This window comes from Octopus bimaculoides, chromosome 4, assembly GCF_046866305.1.
Source record: "Octopus bimaculoides isolate indiv1 chromosome 4, ASM4686630v1, whole genome shotgun sequence".
NCBI lineage: Eukaryota > Metazoa > Mollusca > Cephalopoda > Octopoda > Octopodidae > Octopus > Octopus bimaculoides.
The window spans coordinates 75862372-75885932 of record NC_142931.1 but is presented as its reverse complement, the minus strand read 5'-3'; the positions used below and the strand labels follow the sequence as shown (position 1 = coordinate 75885932).

The 23561-nt window shown below is 42.7% G+C and overlaps 7 non-coding genes across 7 annotated transcripts; all 7 read right to left on the bottom strand.

Annotated features, from left to right (window-relative positions):
• Positions 1–129: 129 nt before the first annotated feature.
• On the bottom strand, positions 130–213 carry Trnal-cag (transfer RNA leucine (anticodon CAG)). Its single transcript has one exon. It is a non-coding gene; the product is annotated as a tRNA-Leu (tRNA).
• A 2555-nt stretch (positions 214–2768) lies between these two features.
• On the bottom strand, positions 2769–2852 carry Trnal-cag (transfer RNA leucine (anticodon CAG)). Its single transcript has one exon. It is a non-coding gene; the product is annotated as a tRNA-Leu (tRNA).
• A 2561-nt stretch (positions 2853–5413) lies between these two features.
• Trnal-cag (transfer RNA leucine (anticodon CAG)) lies at positions 5414–5497 on the bottom strand. Its single transcript has one exon. It is a non-coding gene; the product is annotated as a tRNA-Leu (tRNA).
• A 2534-nt stretch (positions 5498–8031) lies between these two features.
• On the bottom strand, positions 8032–8115 carry Trnal-cag (transfer RNA leucine (anticodon CAG)). The gene has a single exon. It is a non-coding gene; the product is annotated as a tRNA-Leu (tRNA).
• A 2557-nt stretch (positions 8116–10672) lies between these two features.
• On the bottom strand, positions 10673–10756 carry Trnal-cag (transfer RNA leucine (anticodon CAG)). Its single transcript has one exon. It is a non-coding gene; the product is annotated as a tRNA-Leu (tRNA).
• A 2582-nt stretch (positions 10757–13338) lies between these two features.
• On the bottom strand, positions 13339–13422 carry Trnal-cag (transfer RNA leucine (anticodon CAG)). The gene has a single exon. It is a non-coding gene; the product is annotated as a tRNA-Leu (tRNA).
• Positions 13423–22288: 8866 nt separating this feature from the next.
• Positions 22289–22372, bottom strand: Trnal-cag (transfer RNA leucine (anticodon CAG)). Its single transcript has one exon. It is a non-coding gene; the product is annotated as a tRNA-Leu (tRNA).
• Between the last annotated feature and the right edge of the window lie 1189 nt (positions 22373–23561).

Below are 23561 nucleotides of genomic sequence, written 5' to 3'. Positions count from 1 at the left end.
TTGCAACATGTAGTGCATTCTTAGACACTTGTAAGTGGCTTCGTTAGAAGTACGACTCACTAACTTTACTTCGCAGCAATTATCTATAACTGCGACGAGAAGTCTTCATTTAAAAAATAAAATTGTATATGTCAGAAGTGGGATTCGAACCCACGCCGGGAAGACCCGACTGCGACCTGAACGCAGCGCCTTAGACCGCTCGGCCATCCTGACTTACTGATCATGATATTAACATTTTAACATTTTATCAGTAATAAGATAAAGAGTAGTAATTTGTTGCGTAGTTTATTAGTTGTAGTTTTATGTGCGTTGTCTGTGTGAGCTTGTGTGTGTTAGCCTGTGTGTGTGTGTGCGCGCGCGCGCTTCTGCTTGCGAAACTCGACTTCAGTGACTTATAGTGGTTCTATGGTAGCTATTGTATCGCGGTGTATACCCTCGAAGGTTCAGTGAAAATACGATGGTACTAGACTCCGTCCTCAACAGAAGTGCGATCTCGTTGACAAGGGCATCTAGTCTGCTCGTTTGAGATTGGAACAGTCAGTCGTGGCCTGCCCTCCGAGCTAGCGCAGTGGCTTCATTTCTAAACAAGAACAAGGCAATCAAATAGACCTCAGTATCATATATTACAATAAGATCGCTTGAATGCAGTTAATTGCGATCCGGGCGACCAGAGGTTGTTGAGAATTTCAAGGAACTATAGGTCCCCAAGCGATCGGATGACAACTTGCCACACTTACCTACAGCTGCAAGTGTTTGACAAGTAAAAAAGAAATTACATATACATGGGATACATAGCGAATATGGGGGTGGGGAACATAAATGCCGAAATCTCGAGGAGAGCAAAGGCAAGACAAAAATCATTTACCCCAATTAGAGATGAACTCAAAGCAAAGTTGGACAGGACACTAGGTGGCAGTGTGTTCAATGAAATCGTTCGAAAAGATAGAAGAACATCGAATGACTACTACCAAAGGGCCAAGGAAATATCTATGCTACGAATATCATTGCGAGAGTATATCCCAAATTAGTAAATTCCAGCACAAGGTGAAAGGAAAGACATGATTGTAGAATGATGAAAGCACAAGTTCCGTGGGCCAGACATTTTGCAAAGTTCATAGACAACAGATGGACCTCTGCAGTTGCTGAGAGCTTTCCAAAAGCTTGGATAGGCCACTTAGAATTCCTCCTCGTCGATGGTGAGACGATTTAGTTGAAACAGCTTGTGCATAGACTGTAAAACAATGACGCACTGAACTGAAAGCTCACCCTGATCATCATTGTGTAAGAGCAAGTGATAGTTTTTGTGTATAAGCACACACACACACACACACACACACACACACACACACACACACACACACACACACACACACACACACACACGCGCGCACACACACACACACACACATATATATATATATATATATATATATCTTCTCCTACTGATAAAGCGATTAAAAATCAAATCTTGGGCATTATATCAGGATGGACGAATGGTCTAAGGCGCTGCGTTCGGATAACACTCGGTTTTTCCCGGCGTGGGTTCGAATCCCAATTCTGACAACCACAACGTTGTCTTTTCGTCTTAAATAAAGACTACTGGTGGCCATATTGGCTTTTTGTTGCATTGTTGATTTAGTAAGTCGTACTTCTAACCAATCCACTCACAAGTGTCTAAGAATAAACGTACGTGTTTCAAATTATAATACATGTAAATGAATGACACACCGACATTTTAATATTTTATCAGTAATGACATAAAGAGTAGTCATTTGTTGCGTACTTTATTAGTCGTTCTGTGTGTGTGTGTGTTTGCATGCCCGCACGTTTGTGTATGACTTTTGCGAGATTCGACTCCAGTGCTTCATAGTGGTTCCATTGCAGCTATTTATCGAGATGCATACCTTCGAAGGCCCAACCAAGCTACGAAGATACCGGTCTCCGAGCCGTGCGGAAGTACAATCTCGTTGAAGCGGGCATATTGTCTGCTTGTTTGAGACAGGAAGTTGGCTAAACTGACGACGTAGTCTTGGCCTGCACTCCTAGCCTGCCTACTGATAAAGCGATAAAAAGTAAAAAGAGGCTGAGTGTTATGTCAGGATGGCCGAGCAGTCTAATGCGCTTCGTTTAGATTACAATCGGATTTTCCTTGCATGTGTTCTAATTGCATTCCTGGATTTTCAATTTTTTCTTCTTTTTTTTTTAATTAAACATATGATACGCATAATATTATATATATATGTGTGTGTGTGCGTGTGTGTACCCGTAGAATAAAATGTATAAACTTCCATGTGTGTTTTACATTTCTTTTTGGGTCAGTGAAACTCGAACCGAGATAAAGCAAAAAATAATAAAACCCTCTGAGATGGAAAAATAACCAACGGTCACTCGAGGGAATCGAACCCACGACTTCGGTAAACATGACACATCTTTCACTATTGCACTGAATTGGTCTTCTGAGCGTCTCCAGTGAGAGGTTATTTTTATTGGAAGTCATAAGAATTTATATACTTGAAAGAGCGTGAAATAATTCTGTTTTTTTTTGTTTTTTTTGGTGGTGGGGACGATGAAAACCGAAGCAGAAAAAGCTATAAATATCCAGAGAGTATTTTTAATCAAACATTTACATACCGTATAATTTGCAACATGTAGTGCATTCTTAGACACTTGTAAGTGGCTTCGTTAGAAGTACGACTCACTAACTTTACTTCGCAGCAATTATCTATAACTGCGACGAGAAGTCTTCATTTAAAAAATAAAATTGTATATGTCAGAAGTGGGATTCGAACCCACGCCGGGAAGACCCGACTGCGACCTGAACGCAGCGCCTTAGACCGCTCGGCCATCCTGACTTACTGATCATGATATTAACATTTTAACATTTTATCAGTAATAAGATAAAGAGTAGTAATTTGTTGCGTAGTTTATTAGTTGTAGTTTTATGTGCGTTGTCTGTGTGAGCTTGTGTGTGTTAGCCTGTGTGTGTGTGTGTGCGCGCGCGCTTCTGTTTGCGAAACTCGACTTCAGTGACTTATAGTGGTTCTATGGTAGCTATTGTATCGCGGTGTATACCCTCGAAGGTTCAGTGAAAATACGATGGTACTAGACTCCGTCCTCAACAGAAGTGCGATCTCGTTGACAAGGGCATCTAGTCTGCTCGTTTGAGATTGGAACAGTCAGTCGTGGCCTGCCCTCCGATCTAGCGCAGTGGCTTCATTTCTAAACAAGAACAAGGCAATCAAATAGACCTCAGTATCATATATTACAATAAGATCGCTTGAATGCAGTTAATTGCGATCCGGGCGACCAGAGGTTGTTGAGAATTTCAAGGAACTATAGGTCCCCAAGCGATCGGATGACAACTTGCCACACTTACCTACAGCTGCAAGTGTTTGACAAGTAAAAAAGAAATTACATATACATGGGATACATAGCGAATATGGGGGTGGGGAACATAAATGCCGAAATCTCGAGGAGAGCAAAGGCAAGACAAAAATCATTTACCCCAATTAGAGATGAACTCAAAGCAAAGTTGGACAGGACACTAGGTGGCAGTGTGTTCAATGAAATCGTTCGAAAAGATAGAAGAACATCGAATGACTACTACCAAAGGGCCAAGGAAATATCTATGCTACGAATATCATTGCGAGAGTATATCCCAAATTAGTAAATTCCAGCACAAGGTGAAAGGAAAGACATGATTGTAGAATGATGAAAGCACAAGTTCCGTGGGCCAGACATTTTGCAAAGTTCATAGACAACAGATGGACCTCTGCAGTTGCTGAGAGCTTTCCAAAAGCTTGGATAGGCCACTTAGAATTCCTCCTCGTCGATGGTGAGACGATTTAGTTGAAACAGCTTGTGCATAGACTGTAAAACAATGACGCACTGAACTGAAAGCTCACCCTGATCATCATTGTCTAAGAGCAAGTGATAGTTTTTGTGTATAAGCACACACACACACACACACACACACACACACACACACACACACACACACACACACACACACACGCGCGCGCACACACACACACACACACATATATATATATATATATATATATATCTTCTCCTACTGATAAAGCGATTAAAAATCATATCTTGGGCATTATATCAGGATGGACGAATGGTCTAAGGCGCTGCGTTCGGATAACACTCTGTTTTTCCCGGCGTGGGTTCGAATCCCAATTCTGGTAACCACAACGTTGTCTTTTCGTCTTAAATAAAGACTACTGGTGGCCATATTGGCTTTTTGTTGCATTGTTGATTTAGTAAGTCGTACTTCTAACCAATCCACTCACAAGTGTCTAAGAATAAACGTACGTGTTTCAAATTATAATACATGTAAATGAATGACACACCGACATTTTAAAATTTTATCAGTAATGACATAAAGAGTAGTCATTTGTTGCGTACTTTATTAGTCGTTCTGTGTGTGTGTGTGTGTGTGTGTGTGTTTGCATGTCCGCACGTTTGTGTATGACTTTTGCGAGATTCGACTCCAGTGCTTCATAGTGGTTCCATTGCAGCTATTTATCGAGATGCATACCTTCGAAGGCCCAACCAAGCTACGAAGATACCGGTCTCCGAGCCGTGCGGAAGTACAATCTCGTTGAAGCGGGCATATTGTCTGCTTGTTTGAGACAGGAAGTTGGCTAAACTGACGACGTAGTCTTGGCCTGCACTCCTAGCCTGCCTACTGATAAAGCGATAAAAAGTAAAAAGAGGCTGAGTGTTATGTCAGGATGGCCGAGCAGTCTAATGCGCTTCGTTTAGATTACAATCGGATTTTCCTTGCATGTGTTCTAATTGCATTCCTGGATTTTCAATTTTTTCTACTTTTTTTTTTAATTAAACATATGATACGCATAATATTATATATATATGTGTGTGTGCGCGTGTGTGTACCCGTAGAATAAAATGTATAAACTTCCATGTGTGTTTTACATTTCTTTTTGGGTCAGTGAAACTCGAACCGAGATAAAGCAAAAAATAATAAAACCCCCTGAGATGGAAAAATAACCAACGGTCACTCGAGGGAATCGAACCCACGACTTCGGTAAACATGACACATCTTTCACTATTGCACCGAATTGGTCTTCTGAGCGTCTCCAGTGAGAGGTTATTTTTATTGGAAGTCATAAGAATTTATATACTTGAAAGAGCGTGAAATAATTCTGTTTTTTTTTGTTTTTTTTGGTGGTGGGGACGATGAAAACCGAAGCAGAAAAAGCTATAAATATCCAGAGAGTATTTTTAATCAAACATTTACATACCGTATAATTTGCAACATGTAGTGCATTCTTAGACACTTGTAAGTGGCTTCGTTAGAAGTACGACTCACTAACTCTACTTCGCAGCAATTATCTATAACTGCGACGAGAAGTCTTCATTTAAAAAATAAAATTGTATATGTCAGAAGTGGGATTCGAACCCACGCCGGGAAGACCCGACTGCGACCTGAACGCAGCGCCTTAGACCGCTCGGCCATCCTGACTTACTGATCATGATATTAACATTTTAACATTTTATCAGTAATAAGATAAAGAGTAGTAATTTGTTGCGTAGTTTATTAGTTGTAGTTTTATGTGCGTTGTCTGTGTGAGCTTGTGTGTGTTAGCCTGTGTGTGTGTGTGCGCGCGCGCGCTTCTGCTTGCGAAACTCGACTTCAGTGACTTATAGTGGTTCTATGGTAGCTATTGTATCGCGGTGTATACCCTCGAAGGTTCAGTGAAAATACGATGGTACTAGACTCCGTCCTCAACAGAAGTGCGATCTCGTTGACAAGGGCATCTAGTCTGCTCGTTTGAGATTGGAACAGTCAGTCGTGGCCTGCCCTCCGAGCTAGCGTAGTGGCTTCATTTCTAAACAAGAACAAGGCAATCAAATAGACCTCAGTATCATATATTACAATAAGATCGCTTGAATGCAGTTAATTGCGATCCGGGCGACCAGAGGTTGTTGAGAATTTCAAGGAACTATAGGTCCCCAAGCGATCGGATGACAACTTGCCACACTTACCTACAGCTGCAAGTGTTTGACAAGTAAAAAAGAAATTACATATACATGGGATACATAGCGAATATGGGGGTGGGGAACATAAATGCCGAAATCTCGAGGAGAGCAAAGGCAAGACAAAAATCATTTACCCCAATTAGAGATGAACTCAAAGCAAAGTTGGACAGGACACTAGGTGGCAGTGTGTTCAATGAAATCGTTCGAAAAGATAGAAGAACATCGAATGACTACTACCAAAGGGCCAAGGAAATATCTATGCTACGAATATCATTGCGAGAGTATATCCCAAATTAGTAAATTCCAGCACAAGGTGAAAGGAAAGACATGATTGTAGAATGATGAAAGCACAAGTTCCGTGGGCCAGACATTTTGCAAAGTTCATAGACAACAGATGGACCTCTGCAGTTGCTGAGAGCTTTCCAAAAGCTTGGATAGGCCACTTAGAATTCCTCCTCGTCGATGGTGAGACGATTTAGTTGAAACAGCTTGTGCATAGACTGCAAAACAATGACGCACTGAACTGAAAGCTCACCCTGATCATCATTGTGTAAGAGCAAGTGATAGTTTTTGTGTATAAGCAAACACACACACACACACACACACACACACACACACACGCGCGCGCGCACACACGCACACACACACACATATATATATATATATATATATATATCTTCTACTGATAAAGCGATTAAAAATCATATCTTGGGCATTATATCAGGATGGACGAATGGTCTAAGGCGCTGCGTTCGGATAACACTCAGTTTTTCCCGGCGTGGGTTCGAATCCCAATTCTGGTAACCACAACGTTGTCTTTTCGTCTTAAATAAAGACTACTGGTGGCCATATTGGCTTTTTGTTGCATTGTTGATTTAGTAAGTCGTACTTCTAACCAATCCACTCACAAGTGTCTAAGAATAAACCTACGTGTTTCAAATTATAATACATGTAAATGAATGACACACCGACATTTTAATATTTTATCAGTAATGACATAAAGAGTAGTCATTTGTTGCGTACTTTATTAGTCGTTCTGTGTGTGTGTGTGTGTGTGTGTTTGCATGTCCGCACGTTTGTGTATGACTTTTGCGAGATTCGACTCCAGTGCTTCATAGTGGTTCCATTGCAGCTATTTATCGAGATGCATACCTTCGAAGGCCCAACCAAGCTACGAAGATACCGGTCTCCGAGCCGTGCGGAAGTACAATCTCGTTGAAGCGGGCATATTGTCTGCTTGTTTGAGACAGGAAGTTGGCTAAACTGACGACGTAGTCTTGGCCTGCACTCCTAGCCTGCCTACTGATAAAGCGATAAAAAGTAAAAAGAGGCTGAGTGTTATGTCAGGATGGCCGAGCAGTCTAATGCGCTTCGTTTAGATTACAATCGGATTTTCCTTGCATGTGTTCTAATTGCATTCCTGGATTTTCAATTTTTTCTTCTTTTTTTTTTAATTAAACATATGATACGCATAATATTATATATATATGTGTGTGTGCGCGTGTGTGTACCCGTAGAATAAAATGTATAAACTTCCATGTGTGTTTTACATTTCTTTTTGGGTCAGTGAAACTCGAACCGAGATAAAGCAAAAAATAATAAAACCCCCTGAGATGGAAAAATAACCAACGGTCACTCGAGGGAATCGAACCCACGACTTCGGTAAACATGACACATCTTTCACTATTGCACCGAATTGGTCTTCTGAGCGTCTCCAGTGAGAGGTTATTTTTATTGGAAGTCATAAGAATTTATATACTTGAAAGAGCGTGAAATAATTCTGTTTTTTTTTGTTTTTTTTGGTGGTGGGGACGATGAAAACCGAAGCAGAAAAAGCTATAAATATCCAGAGAGTATTTTTAATCAAACATTTACATACCGTATAATTTGCAACATGTAGTGCATTCTTAGACACTTGTAAGTGGCTTCGTTAGAAGTACGACTCACTAACTCTACTTCGCAGCAATTATCTATAACTGCGACGAGAAGTCTTCATTTAAAAAATAAAATTGTATATGTCAGAAGTGGGATTCGAACCCACGCCGGGAAGACCCGACTGCGACCTGAACGCAGCGCCTTAGACCGCTCGGCCATCCTGACTTACTGATCATGATATTAACATTTTAACATTTTATCAGTAATAAGATAAAGAGTAGTAATTTGTTGCGTAGTTTATTAGTTGTAGTTTTATGTGCGTTGTCTGTGTGAGCTTGTGTGTGTTAGCCTGTGTGTGTGTGTGCGCGCGCGCGCTTCTGCTTGCGAAACTCGACTTCAGTGACTTATAGTGGTTCTATGGTAGCTATTGTATCGCGGTGTATACCCTCGAAGGTTCAGTGAAAATACGATGGTACTAGACTCCGTCCTCAACAGAAGTGCGATCTCGTTGACAAGGGCATCTAGTCTGCTCGTTTGAGATTGGAACAGTCAGTCGTGGCCTGCCCTCCGAGCTAGCGCAGTGGCTTCATTTCTAAACAAGAACAAGGCAATCAAATAGACCTCAGTATCATATATTACAATAAGATCGCTTGAATGCAGTTAATTGCGATCCGGGCGACCAGAGGTTGTTGAGAATTTCAAGGAACTATAGGTCCCCAAGCGATCGGATGACAACTTGCCACACTTACCTACAGCTGCAAGTGTTTGACAAGTAAAAAAGAAATTACATATACATGGGATACATAGCGAATATGGGGGTGGGGAACATAAATGCCGAAATCTCGAGGAGAGCAAAGGCAAGACAAAAATCATTTACCCCAATTAGAGATGAACTCAAAGCAAAGTTGGACAGGACACTAGGTGGCAGTGTGTTCAATGAAATCGTTCGAAAAGATAGAAGAACATCGAATGACTACTACCAAAGGGCCAAGGAAATATCTATGCTACGAATATCATTGCGAGAGTATATCCCAAATTAGTAAATTCCAGCACAAGGTGAAAGGAAAGACATGATTGTAGAATGATGAAAGCACAAGTTCCGTGGGCCAGACATTTTGCAAAGTTCATAGACAACAGATGGACCTCTGCAGTTGCTGAGAGCTTTCCAAAAGCTTGGATAGGCCACTTAGAATTCCTCCTCGTCGATGGTGAGACGATTTAGTTGAAACAGCTTGTGCATAGACTGCAAAACAATGACGCACTGAACTGAAAGCTCACCCTGATCATCATTGTGTAAGAGCAAGTGATAGTTTTTGTGTATAAGCAACACACACACACACACACACACACACACACACACACACACACACACACACACACGCGCGCGCGCACACACGCACACACACACACATATATATATATATATATATATATCTTCTACTGATAAAGCGATTAAAAATCATATCTTGGGCATTATATCAGGATGGACGAATGGTCTAAGGCGCTGCGTTCGGATAACACTCAGTTTTTCCCGGCGTGGGTTCGAATCCCAATTCTGGTAACCACAACGTTGTCTTTTCGTCTTAAATAAAGACTACTGGTGGCCATATTGGCTTTTTGTTGCATTGTTGATTTAGTAAGTCGTACTTCTAACCAATCCACTCACAAGTGTCTAAGAATAAACCTACGTGTTTCAAATTATAATACATGTAAATGAATGACACACCGACATTTTAATATTTTATCAGTAATGACATAAAGAGTAGTCATTTGTTGCGTACTTTATTAGTCGTTCTGTGTGTGTGTGTGTGTGTGTGTGTGTGTGTTTGCATGTCCGCACGTTTGTGTATGACTTTTGCGAGATTCGACTCCAGTGCTTCATAGTGGTTCCATTGCAGCTATTTATCGAGATGCATACCTTCGAAGGCCCAACCAAGCTACGAAGATACCGGTCTCCGAGCCGTGCGGAAGTACAATCTCGTTGAAGCGGGCATATTGTCTGCTTGTTTGAGACAGGAAGTTGGCTAAACTGACGACGTAGTCTTGGCCTGCACTCCTAGCCTGCCTACTGATAAAGCGATAAAAAGTAAAAAGAGGCTGAGTGTTATGTCAGGATGGCCGAGCAGTCTAATGCGCTTCGTTTAGATTACAATCGGATTTTCCTTGCATGTGTTCTAATTGCATTCCTGGATTTTCAATTTTTTCTTCTTTTTTTTTTAATTAAACATATGATACGCATAATATTATATATATATGTGTGTGTGTGCGTGTGTGTACCCGTAGAATAAAATGTATAAACTTCCATGTGTGTTTTACATTTCTTTTTGGGTCAGTGAAACTCGAACCGAGATAAAGCAAAAAATAATAAAACCCTCTGAGATGGAAAAATAACCAACGGTCACTCGAGGGAATCGAACCCACGACTTCGGTAAACATGACACATCTTTCACTATTGCACCGAATTGGTCTTCTGAGCGTCTCCAGTGAAAGGTTATTTTTATTGGAAGTCATAAGAATTTATATACTTGAAAGAGCGTGAAATAATTCTGTTTTTTTTTGTTTTTTTTGGTGGTGGGGACGATGAAAACCGAAGCAGAAAAAGCTATAAATATCCAGAGAGTATTTTTAATCAAACATTTACATACCGTATAATTTGCAACATGTAGTGCATTCTTAGACACTTGTAAGTGGCTTCGTTAGAAGTACGACTCACTAACTTTACTTCGCAGCAATTATCTATAACTGCGACGAGAAGTCTTCATTTAAAAAATAAAATTGTATATGTCAGAAGTGGGATTCGAACCCACGCCGGGAAGACCCGACTGCGACCTGAACGCAGCGCCTTAGACCGCTCGGCCATCCTGACTTACGGATCATGATATTAACATTTTAACATTTTATCAGTAATAAGATAAAGAGTAGTAATTTGTTGCGTAGTTTATTAGTTGTAGTTTTATGTGCGTTGTCTGTGTGAGCTTGTGTGTGTTAGCCTGTGTGTGTGTGTGCGCGCGCGCGCTTCTGCTTGCGAAACTCGACTTCAGTGACTTATAGTGGTTCTATGGTAGCTATTGTATCGCGGTGTATACCCTCGAAGGTTCAGTGAAAATACGATGGTACTAGACTCCGTCCTCAACAGAAGTGCGATCTCGTTGACAAGGGCATCTAGTCTGCTCGTTTGAGATTGGAACAGTCAGTCGTGGCCTGCACTCCGAGCTAGCGCAGTGGCTTCATTTCTAAACAAGAACAAGGCAATCAAATAGACCTCAGTATCATATATTACAATAAGATCGCTTGAATGCAGTTAATTGCGATCCGGGCGACCAGAGGTTGTTGAGAATTTCAAGGAACTATAGGTCCCCAAGCGATCGGATGACAACTTGCCACACTTACCTACAGCTGCAAGTGTTTGACAAGTAAAAAAGAAATTACATATACATGGGATACATAGCGAATATGGGGGTGGGGAACATAAATGCCGAAATCTCGAGGAGAGCAAAGGCAAGACAAAAATCATTTACCCCAATTAGAGATGAACTCAAAGCAAAGTTGGACAGGACACTAGGTGGCAGTGTGTTCAATGAAATCGTTCGAAAAGATAGAAGAACATCGAATGACTACTACCAAAGGGCCAAGGAAATATCTATGCTACGAATATCATTGCGAGAGTATATCCCAAATTAGTAAATTCCAGCACAAGGTGAAAGGAAAGACATGATTGTAGAATGATGAAAGCACAAGTTCCGTGGGCCAGACATTTTGCAAAGTTCATAGACAACAGATGGACCTCTGCAGTTGCTGAGAGCTTTCCAAAAGCTTGGATAGGCCACTTAGAATTCCTCCTCGTCGATGGTGAGACGATTTAGTTGAAACAGCTTGTGCATAGACTGTAAAACAATGACGCACTGAACTGAAAGCTCACCCTGATCATCATTGTGTAAGAGCAAGTGATAGTTTTTGTGTATAAGCAAACACACACACACACACACACACACACACACACACACACACACACACACACGCGCGCGCACACACACACACACACACACACATATATATATATATATATATATATATATATATATATATATATATATATATATCTTCTACTGATAAAGCGATTAAAAATCATATCTTGGGGATTATATCAGGATGGACGAATGGTCTAAGGCGCTGCGTTCGGATAACACTCAGTTTTTCCCGGCGTGGGTTCGAATCCCAATTCTGGTAACCACAACGTTGTCTTTTCGTCTTAAATAAAGACTACTGGTGGCCATATTGGCTTTTTGTTGCATTGTTGATTTAGTAAGTCGTACTTCTAACCAATCCACTCACAAGTGTCTAAGAATAAACCTACGTGTTTCAAATTATAATACATGTAAATGAATGACACACCGACATTTTAATATTTTATCAGTAATGACATAAAGAGTAGTCATTTGTTGCGTACTTTATTAGTCGTTCTGTGTGTGTGTGTGTGTGTGTGTGTGTGTGTTTGCATGTCCGCACGTTTGTGTATGACTTTTGCGAGATTCGACTCCAGTGCTTCATAGTGGTTCCATTGCAGCTATTTATCGAGATGCATACCTTCGAAGGCCCAACCAAGCTACGAAGATACCGGTCTCCGAGCCGTGCGGAAGTACAATCTCGTTGAAGCGGGCATATTGTCTGCTTGTTTGAGACAGGAAGTTGGCTAAACTGACGACGTAGTCTTGGCCTGCACTCCTAGCCTGCCTACTGATAAAGCGATAAAAAGTAAAAAGAGGCTGAGTGTTATGTCAGGATGGCCGAGCAGTCTAATGCGCTTCGTTTAGATTACAATCGGATTTTCCTTGCATGTGTTCTAATTGCATTCCTGGATTTTCAATTTTTTCTTCTTTTTTTTTTAATTAAACATATGATACGCATAATATTATATATATATGTGTGTGTGTGCGTGTGTGTACCCGTAGAATAAAATGTATAAACTTCCATGTGTGTTTTACATTTCTTTTTGGGTCAGTGAAACTCGAACCGAGATAAAGCAAAAAATAATAAAACCCTCTGAGATGGAAAAATAACCAACGGTCACTCGAGGGAATCGAACCCACGACTTCGGTAAACATGACACATCTTTCACTATTGCACCCAATTGGTCTTCTGAGCGTCTCCAGTGAAAGGTTATTTTTATTGGAAGTCATAAGAATTTATATACTTGAAAGAGCGTGAAATAATTCTGTTTTTTTTTGTTTTTTTTGGTGGTGGGGACGATGAAAACCGAAGCAGAAAAAGCTATAAATATCCAGAGAGTATTTTTAATCAAACATTTACATACCGTATAATTTGCAACATGTAGTGCATTCTTAGACACTTGTAAGTGGCTTCGTTAGAAGTACGACTCACTAACTTTACTTCGCAGCAATTATCTATAACTGCGACGAGAAGTCTTCATTTAAAAAATAAAATTGTATATGTCAGAAGTGGGATTCGAACCCACGCCGGGAAGACCCGACTGCGACCTGAACGCAGCGCCTTAGACCGCTCGGCCATCCTGACTTACTGATCATGATATTAACATTTTAACATTTTATCAGTAATAAGATGAAGAGTAGTAATTTGTTGCGTAGTTTATTAGTTGTAGTTTTATGTGCGTTGTCTGTGTGAGCTTGTGTGTGTTAGCCTGTGTGTGTGTGTGTGCGCGCGCGCTTCTGTTTGCGAAACTCGACTTCAGTGACTTATAGTGGTTCTATGGTAGCTATTGTATCGCGGTGTATACCCTCGAAGGTTCAGTGAAAATACGATGGTACTAGACTCCGTCCTCAACAGAAGTGCGATCTCGTTGACAAGGGCATCTAGTCTGCTCGTTTGAGATTGGAACAGTCAGTCGTGGCCTGCCCTCCGATCTAGCGCAGTGGCTTCATTTCTAAACAAGAACAAGGCAATCAAATAGACCTCAGTATCATATATTACAATAAGATCGCTTGAATGCAGTTAATTGCGATCCGGGCGACCAGAGGTTGTTGAGAATTTCAAGGAACTATAGGTCCCCAAGCGATCGGATGACAACTTGCCACACTTACCTACAGCTGCAAGTGTTTGACAAGTAAAAAAGAAATTACATATACATGGGATACATAGCGAATATGGGGGTGGAGAACATAAATGCCGAAATCTCGAGGAGAGCAAAGGCAAGACAAAAATCATTTACCCCAATTAGAGATGAACTCAAAGCAAAGTTGGACAGGACACTAGGTGGCAGTGTGTTCAATGAAATCGTTCGAAAAGATAGAAGAACATCGAATGACTACTACCAAAGGGCCAAGGAAATATCTATGCTACGAATATCATTGCGAGAGTATATCCCAAATTAGTAAATTCCAGCACAAGGTGAAAGGAAAGACATGATTGTAGAATGATGAAAGCACAAGTTCCGTGGGCCAGACATTTTGCAAAGTTCATAGACAACAGATGGACCTCTGCAGTTGCTGAGAGCTTTCCAAAAGCTTGGATAGGCCACTTAGAATTCCTCCTCGTCGATGGTGAGACGATTTAGTTGAAACAGCTTGTGCATAGACTGTAAAACAATGACGCACTGAACTGAAAGCTGGCCCTGATCATCATTGTCTAAGAGCAAGTGATAGTTTTTGTGTATAAGCACACACACACACACACACACACACACACACACACACACACACACACACACACACACACACACACATATATATATATATATATATATATATACATATATATATATATATATATACATATATATATATATATATATATATATATATATATATATATATACATACATATATATATATATATATATATATATATATATATATATATATATATATATATCTTCTCCTACTGATAAAGCTATTAAAAATCATATCTTGGGCATTATATCAGGATGGACGAATGGTCTAAGGCGCTGCGTTCGGATAACACTCGGTTTTTCCCGGCGTGGGTTCGAATCCCAATTCTGGTAACCACAACGTTGTCTTTTCGTCTTAAATAAAGACTACTGGTGGCCATATTGGCTTTTTGTTGCATTGTTGATTTAGTAAGTCGTACTTCTAACCAATCCACTCACAAGTGTCTAAGAATAAACCTACGTGTTTCAAATTATAATACATGTAAATGAATGACACACCGACATTTTAATATTTTATCAGTAATGACATAAAGAGTAGTCATTTGTTGCGTACTTTATTAGTCGTTCTGTGTGTGTGTGTGTGTGTGTGTGTGTTTGCATGCCCGCACGTTTGTGTATGACTTTTGCGAGATTCGACTCCAGTGCTTCATAGTGGTTCCATTGCAGCTATTTATCGAGATGCATACCTTCGAAGGCCCAACCAAGCTACGAAGATACCGGTCTCCGAGCCGTGCGGAAGTACAATCTCGTTGAAGCGGGCATATTGTCTGCTTGTTTGAGACAGGAAGTTGACTAAACTGAAGACGTAGTCTTGGCCTGCACTCCTAGCCTGCCTACTGATAAAGCGATAAAAAGTAAAAAGAGGCTGAGTGTTATGTCAGGATGGCCGAGCAGTCTAATGCGCTTCGTTTAGATTTCAATCGGATTTTCCTTGCATGTGTTCTAATTGCATTCCTGGATTTTCAATTTTTTCTTCTTTTTTTTAATTAAACATATGATATGCTTCGTGGATCATATTTCGACCGATTTAGGGTTCAAATCAAATAATTTACAAGTGTCTAAAAACGCATCTTTGTTTTTAAACACGACGTAGTTTTCGATCCAAGAAGGGAATCTCTTCGAAATGCTTAGCAATGTATGAACCTCTCTCAAATCTCTGACATTTCATGATGTAGTCCTTAAGATAAAAAAAAAAATAACTTGGGTTACAATTGGAAGACCTTCGATTATAGGTTTGGTTAATGAGAGACGTGTGTTAAAAAGTTACAAATCAACAGCAGGACTAAAGGATATATATATATATATATATATATGTATATATATATATGTATAATTTCTAACTTCCGGTCAGTCATTGTTATGATCGGCCATTATTATGATTGACCGTTGACTGAACACTATTGAATTTTTTTTCTCCGTGTTTTTCTCCTTGTCTCCGTATTCTTTCTGTTGAAGAGCGTAGCTCGAAACGTCAAAGACTTTCCGTATTCCGGAGCGTCATACTAATATATACTTTTGTTATTTACACCACCTGTCCTCGTCTGTTGTTATTTTTTGTATATTCTCCCACATATAATACACGCTCACGTGGTCGCACCAGCTAATCCTGTCTCCTCTCATCACACACTACCAACTTTTGGATTCTACCTTCTTTCCTTCTGGATCTGGACTGTTTGATTCTGAACTTTATACCCTCCGGCTGCACCTCTCCTACCCACGGATTACACTGGACCCATCTTCTGATTGGAAATCGCTTCAATATACCACGACGTCTAAAAAACTTTTGAACTTTTCCACTTTTGTAAACCTCCTTTATCATCCTTTTTTACCTTACTTTCCTTCACCTACCGTCTCTTCGTACTCTGGATGTTCCTAATCTGTCTTCTCTAATCTGCACCTATTACTTTGTATTCTTCTCCCTCCCTTTCTTTTCTCCTCTCGTTTCTTCTCTCCCTGTCACCCCATTTCTCCCTATTGTCCCATCTTCCTTTTTGCTTTGTTTTTTTCTCCCACCTCGCATATATTTTCTTCTCACAACCCCTTTTTCGTTTTTTCTCCTCATGCCTTTATTTTTTTTCCCCCACACCTGTTAAAAAAGTTTTTTTTCCAGTTTTTTCCCCCCTTTTTTTCTTTTTTTTCCTTTTTTCCACGTCCAATTTTCTCATCACGCTTGTTTTTTTTCCACCACACCTTTTGTAATTCTCCTTCCCACGTCTAATTTTCTTTTCTCTCTCGTTCCATCATGCCTGACTACAAATCTTTCCAACTCACTCTCCACAACCGCCTAAAACTATACCTCCGCACACTTCCCTCTCTATACTTTCAACCTACTATACGACTCTCCTTACTCATATTCAAGAAGACTCGTTTCTCTAGTCATATTACGTTTCTCAGTCGCTGCTTACATCACCGCCTCATCCCTAAGGGTTTCCGCCTCCATTTCCACCCCACTCTCCACTCTTCTACCACCATTCTACCCATACTCCGCACCACATCCTACCGCCTTATGCGGGCCACCATTCGCTCCAATCTCTCTAAAATCCACACTATCGACCGCCTTCTTCTTCCAGCCTTTTCCATATTTTTCTCCTCTCTGTCACCCTCCCATGCTCACAATACATTGCGCTTTATCATTCAACTTAATCATCTCTTTCATGCATTTCTTACCGACACTAAGCTCCGCAAACTTCACTCACTCCTCCATTCCTCTACACCCGATGCCACTACCCCAACCCCTCCACCACCCTTCTCCCTCCCTGATGTGCATTCCCCACCCACACCCAACCACCCTGCCTCTCCCACACACACTCCACCCCCTCCCTCCCAGCCCTCCACCATCCCGACCGCCCCTCCTAACCCTACTTCATCCCCTCCTACTTCTATTCCACCCACCCCTTCTCCACTTCAGCCTGTCGTTACCATTCCCCCAGATCTTCCTCTCTCTGAGGCGGAGCGCTCCGTCCTCAATAGGGGTCTGCGCTTCATCCCACTCACTCCATCCTGCAAGGAATTTCAAACCCGTGCTGATGTCCACAGCTTTGTGCGCCGCGTTAGGTTGGGTGCGCTTTTCCATAACACACCACCCGCACCCAACGAGGACTGCTTCACTGACCTGGGCCGACGACCATCCCAGTGGACGCCTGCTCCTGGCCAGTTCCAGGCAGTTGATCTTTTCGCGGGCGCCTGCCAACGCGCTGTGGGCCGGTTTAACTTTTCCAGGCGTCCATCTCGACTCAACATCTCCCCAGCCGAACTCTCGACCCTTCGATCCCTCCGACGCCGCACGGACATCATCATAAAACCGGCTGATAAGGGTGGAGCCGTGGTAGTATGGCGCGCGGACCTCTACGAGGCCGAAGCTCTCCGTCAACTTCGAGATACCTCATTCTACCGCCCTCTGCCCTCCGACCCCACGCCCAGCTACCAACAGACTGTGTCCTCCACTATCCATGACCTCATCCTCTCCTCCCGTCTCCCCGCCACCGCCTCCAACCTTATTGTTCGCACCCCACGCACCCCCACCATTTACTTCCTCCCCAAGATCCATAAACCGAACAACCCTGGCCGCCCCATCGTTTCCGCCTGCAACTGCCCCACCGAGCTTATCTCAAAATACCTAGACCGTGTCCTCGCCCCCCCTAGTGGCTTCTCTCCCTTCCCACATTCATGACACTAACCACGCGCTTCGTCTATTCAACTCTTTCTCTTTCCCTCCCGGCCCTTCTAAGCTTCTCTTCACTCTAGACATCCAGAGCCTCTATACAGTGATCCCCCACGACGAGGGGCTGTGTGCCCTGAAGTTTTTTCTAGACCAACGCCCCAACCCACAACCCGACACCTCCACACTCATTCGTCTGGCCGAACTTGTCCTATCTCTCAACTGCTTCTCGTTCGCGGGAGATATCTACCAGCAGTTCTCGGGAGTGGCCATGGGGACGAGAATGGGCCCCAACTACGCGAACCTCTTCGTTGGTTATGTTGAGGCCCAAATATTCTCCAGTTTCACTGGTCCCACTCCCGAACTATACGGTCGGTATATCGACGACTGTATCGGTGCCACCTCTCTCTCCCGCGAACATCTTGACTCGTTCCTCTCTTTCGTTCAATCTTTCCATCCTGCCCTCCACTTCTCCTGTACTGTCTCTGACACCTCTGTCCCCTTTCTCGACATTTCGGTCAGCATCCTCCACTCCGCCCTTAGCACCTCCATCCACTACAAACACACAGACTCACACTCCTATCTCAACTTCTCCTCCTCCCACCCTAGACACACAAAACTTTCCATCCCCTATTCCCAATTCCTCCGTCTACGCAGACTTTGTAGCGACAGCCATGACTTTGAGACTCAGTCTCAACTCATGGCTCACCACTTTAGCCTGCGTGGATATCCACCCACCACCATCCACACCGCCCTTGCCAGAGCACGTTCTGTGGACCGTGCATCTGCTCTCTCCCCCCGAACCCGCCCTGCCGTTTCCCGCCTCCCTTTTCCCCTCACCTACCATCCCACCACCCTACCCCTCCAACGCTCCATTCTCCGAGCTTTTCGGCGCCTCCAGTCCGACCCCTCCACCTCCCACATCTTCCCTAATCGACCCCTCCCCTCCTTCAAACGAGCCCACAACCTACGGGACCTCTTGGTCCACAGCTTCTTCCCCAACCCAACCTCCCAACCTGGCTCGTTCCCCTGCTCCCGCCCACGCTGCCGCACTTGCCCTTACCTCTCCAACACCACCCTCCTCACCAGCCCCCATCACCGACCCTATCGCATCACCGACTCCTTCACCTGCACGTCTACCAACATCATATATTGCCTCTCCTGCTCTCTCTGCCAATCCCTGTACATCGGACAAACGGGGCGGCGCCTGGCCGACCGATTCGCGGAACACCTCCGAGATATCAACGTCGGCAATGACACCCCGGTGTCACGCCACTTCCGTTCTGCCGGCCACTCCTTGCGGCAACACCTGTCTGTGTTTGGATTGTCCATGCACAGGGGCCATCCGGACTCCCGTTTGCGCCGTGAACAGAGATTAATCTTCTATCTTCGCTCCTTTGCGCCACATGGGCTCAACTCCCCTCCACTCTTCATCTAACCCCCTCCTCCTGTCTCTCTCCCCCACCCTCCCTCCTACCACCCATCTCTCCCCTCCCCCACCTCCTGCTCCGACTCCTACTTCTTTGTACGTCTCTTCACCTCTCTTCATACTTCTCTCCACTCCCACTTCTCTTCACCCCTACTCTTTCTCTCCTCTCTCTTACTCTCTCTCACTCTCTTCTCTCGTACTCCCCCCTCTCTCACTCTTACTCTCTACACTCTTACTCTCCTACTCTTTCACTCCTCTTTCTCTCCTCTCTCTTACTCTCTCTCACTCTCTTCTCTCGTACTCCCCCCTCTCTCCCCCCTCCCCCTCTCCCGTACTCCCCCCTCTCTCACTCTTACTCTCTACACTCTTACTCTCCTACTCTCTACACTCTTACTCTCTTACTCTCTCACCCTTACTCTCTCACTCTCTTCCCCTCTCTCTCACTCACTTTCTCTTCCTTTCTTCTTTCCCCCCATACCCCTCTTCCCTCTCTCTCACTCTCTTTGTCTTCCTCTCTTTCTCTTCCTCTCTTTCTCCCCCCATACCCACCATCCCCTCTTTCTCCCCCCCCCATACCCACCTTCCCCTCTTTCTCCCCCCATACCCACCTTCCCCTCTTTCTCCCCCCATACCCACCTTCCCCTCTTTCTCCCCCCATACCCACCTTCCCCCTCTCTCAATCCCCCTTCCCTCTCTTATACCCACCCTCTCACCTCTCTTCCTCTCCCCTCCCATACCCATCTTCCCCCTCTCTTACATCCACCTTCCCCTTCTCCCTCCTCGTCAACACCCCCTCATAAGCTCATCCCACCACACCCCAACACACTCCTACTCTACCTTCCCACTCCACCCCATCCAATTCCTTACACCCACCACCCACCCCTACATACATACCCCACCCTACCCACATACCCCTACCTCTACCCCACACTCCACCCATGCCTTCCCCACCTCCCAACACCCTCACATCACACCACACCAATACCCTCGCATCACACCACGCACACCACACCAATACCCTCGCATCACACCACGCACACACTACAACTGACCAACTACTTTCTCCCTTTCTCCCTTCCCCCATTTTCACACTACATACGTCAAGCTCACCAGCAGTCTACCTCCCACACACAGCCCCTCGTTCCCGATCACCGTTTGTTATCTCCCCCTTTCTTAGCTCTCCTGAAATAAGAATTTCTAACTTCCGGTCAGTCATTGTTATGATCGGCCATTATTATGATTGACCGTTGACTGAACACTATTCAATTTTTTTTCTCCGTGTTTTTCTCCTTGTCTCCGTATTCTTTCTGTTGAAAAGCGTAGCTCGAAACGTCAAAGACTTTCCGTATTCCCGAGCGTCATACTAATATATACTTTTGTTATTTACACCACCTGTCCTCGTCTGTTGTTATTTTTTGTATATTCTCCCAAATGTTATGCGGAAAGCCTCATCAAATATGTGTGTGTGTGTGTGTGTGTGTGTGTGTGTGTGTGTATATATATATATATATATATATATATATATATATATATATATATATATATATATATATATATATATATATATATATATATATATATATATATATATATATATATATATATATATACACACACACACACACACACACACACACACACATATTTGATGAGGCTTTCCGCATAACATTTGGTTGGGGGGGACATTGCATGTCTTTTACACTTTGTCTCTCTCGGGTTCGTGCCTCATCGCGTTCATACACACATAATTTTTCTCGTCTGGCCGTAAAGCCTTTTCTGTTTGTTTCCTGTCTTGTTTTTGTCCGCCACTACATTCATCCATGGCTAGATTTAATTTGCGTATAAAAAATTTAATCTGCGATCCATGGGACGAGCCGTTTTAACGATGCGTCCTGCCCAAGCTCGTCGAAACGCCGGTGTTAAAACGTGGGTAGCTGATGAAGTAGAATGTTCTCTATGTGGCTCGTGTGTTCTCGTCTACGTTTGTTTGCAATGTCCTGTACCCAGATATGCACCTATACATACAGGTGGATGTCGGTATGCACATACCTGTACGTATATATGCATATACTCATTTACTATTTGTTTATATATATATATATATATATATATATAACGATAAATAATACGCATAATATTATATATATATGTGTGTGTGTGCGTGTGTGTACCCGTAGAATAAAATGTAGAAACTTGCATGTGTGTTTTACATTTCTTTATGGGTAAGTGAAACTCGAACCGAGATAAAGCAAAAAATAATAAAACCCTCTGAGATGGAAAAATAACCAACGGTCACTCGAGGGAATCGAACCCACGACCTCGGTAAACATGACACATCTTTCACCGAATTGGTCTTCTGAGCGTCTCCAGTGAGAGGTTATTTGTATTGGAAGTCATAAGAATTTATATACTTGAAAGAGCGTGAAGTAATTCTGGTTTTTTTTTTTTTTTTGGTGGTGGGGACGATGAAAACCGAAGCAGAAAAAACTATAAATATCCAGAGAGTATTTTTAATCAAAAATTTACATACCTTATAATTTGCAACATGTAGTGCATTCTTAGACACTTGTAAGTGGCCTCGTTAGAAGTACGATTCACTAACTCTACTTCGCAGCAATTATCTATAACTGCGACGAGAAGCCTTCATTTAAAAAATAAAAATCGTATATGTCAGAAGTGGGATTCGAACCCACGCCGAGATGACCCGACTGCGACCTGAACGCAGCGCCTTAGACCGCTCGGCCATCCTGACATACTGACCATGATATTAACATTTTAACATTTTATCAGTAATAAGATAAAGAGTAGTAATTTTTTGCGTAGTTTATTAGTTGTAGTTTTATGTGCGTTGTCTGTGTGAGCTTGTGTGTGTTAGCCTGTGTGTGTGTGTGCGCGCGCGCGCTTCTGCTTGCGAAACTCGACTTCAGTGACATATAGTGGTTCTATGGTAGCTATTGTATCGCGGTGTATACCCTCGAAGGTTCAGTGAAAATACGATGGTACTAGACTCCGTCCTCAACAGAAGTGCGATCTCGTTGACAAGGGCATCTAGTCTGCTCGTTTGAGATTGGAACAGTCAGTCGTGGCCTGCCCTCCGAGCTAGCGCAGTGGCTTCATTTCTAAACAAGAACAAGGCAATCAAATAGACCTCAGTATCATATATTACAATAAGATCGCTTGAATGCAGTTAATTGGGATCCGGGCGACCAGAGGTTGTTGAGAATTTCAAGGAACTATAGGTCCCCAAGCGATCGGATGACAACTTGCCACACTTACCTACAGCTGCAAGTGTTTGACAAGTAAAAAATAAATTACATATACATGGGATACATAGCGAATATTGGGGTGGGGAACATAAATGCCGAAATCTCGAGGAGAGCAAAGGCAAGACAAAAATCATTTATCCCAATTAGAGATGAACTCAAAGCAAAGTTGGACAGGACACTAGGTGGCAGTGTGTTCAATGAAATCGTTCGAAAAGATAGAAGAACATCGAATGACTACTACCAAAGGGCCAAAGAAATATCTATGCTACGAATATCATTGCGAGAGTATATCCCAAATTAGTAAATTCCAGCACAAGGTGAAAGGAAAGACATGATTGTAGAATGATGAAAGCACAAGTTCCGTGGGCCAGACATTTTGCAAAGTTCATAGACAACAGATGAACCTCTGCAGTTGCTGAGAGCTTTCCAAAAGCTTGGATAGGCCACTTAGAATTCCTCCTCGTCGATGGTGAGACGATTTAGTTGAAACAGCTTGTGCATAGACTGTAAAACAATGACGCACTGAACTGAAAGCTCACCCTGATCATCATTGTCTAAGAGCAAGTGATAGTTTTTGTGTATAAGCACACACACACACACACACACACACACACACACACACACACACATATATATATATATATATATATATATATATATATGTATATATACATA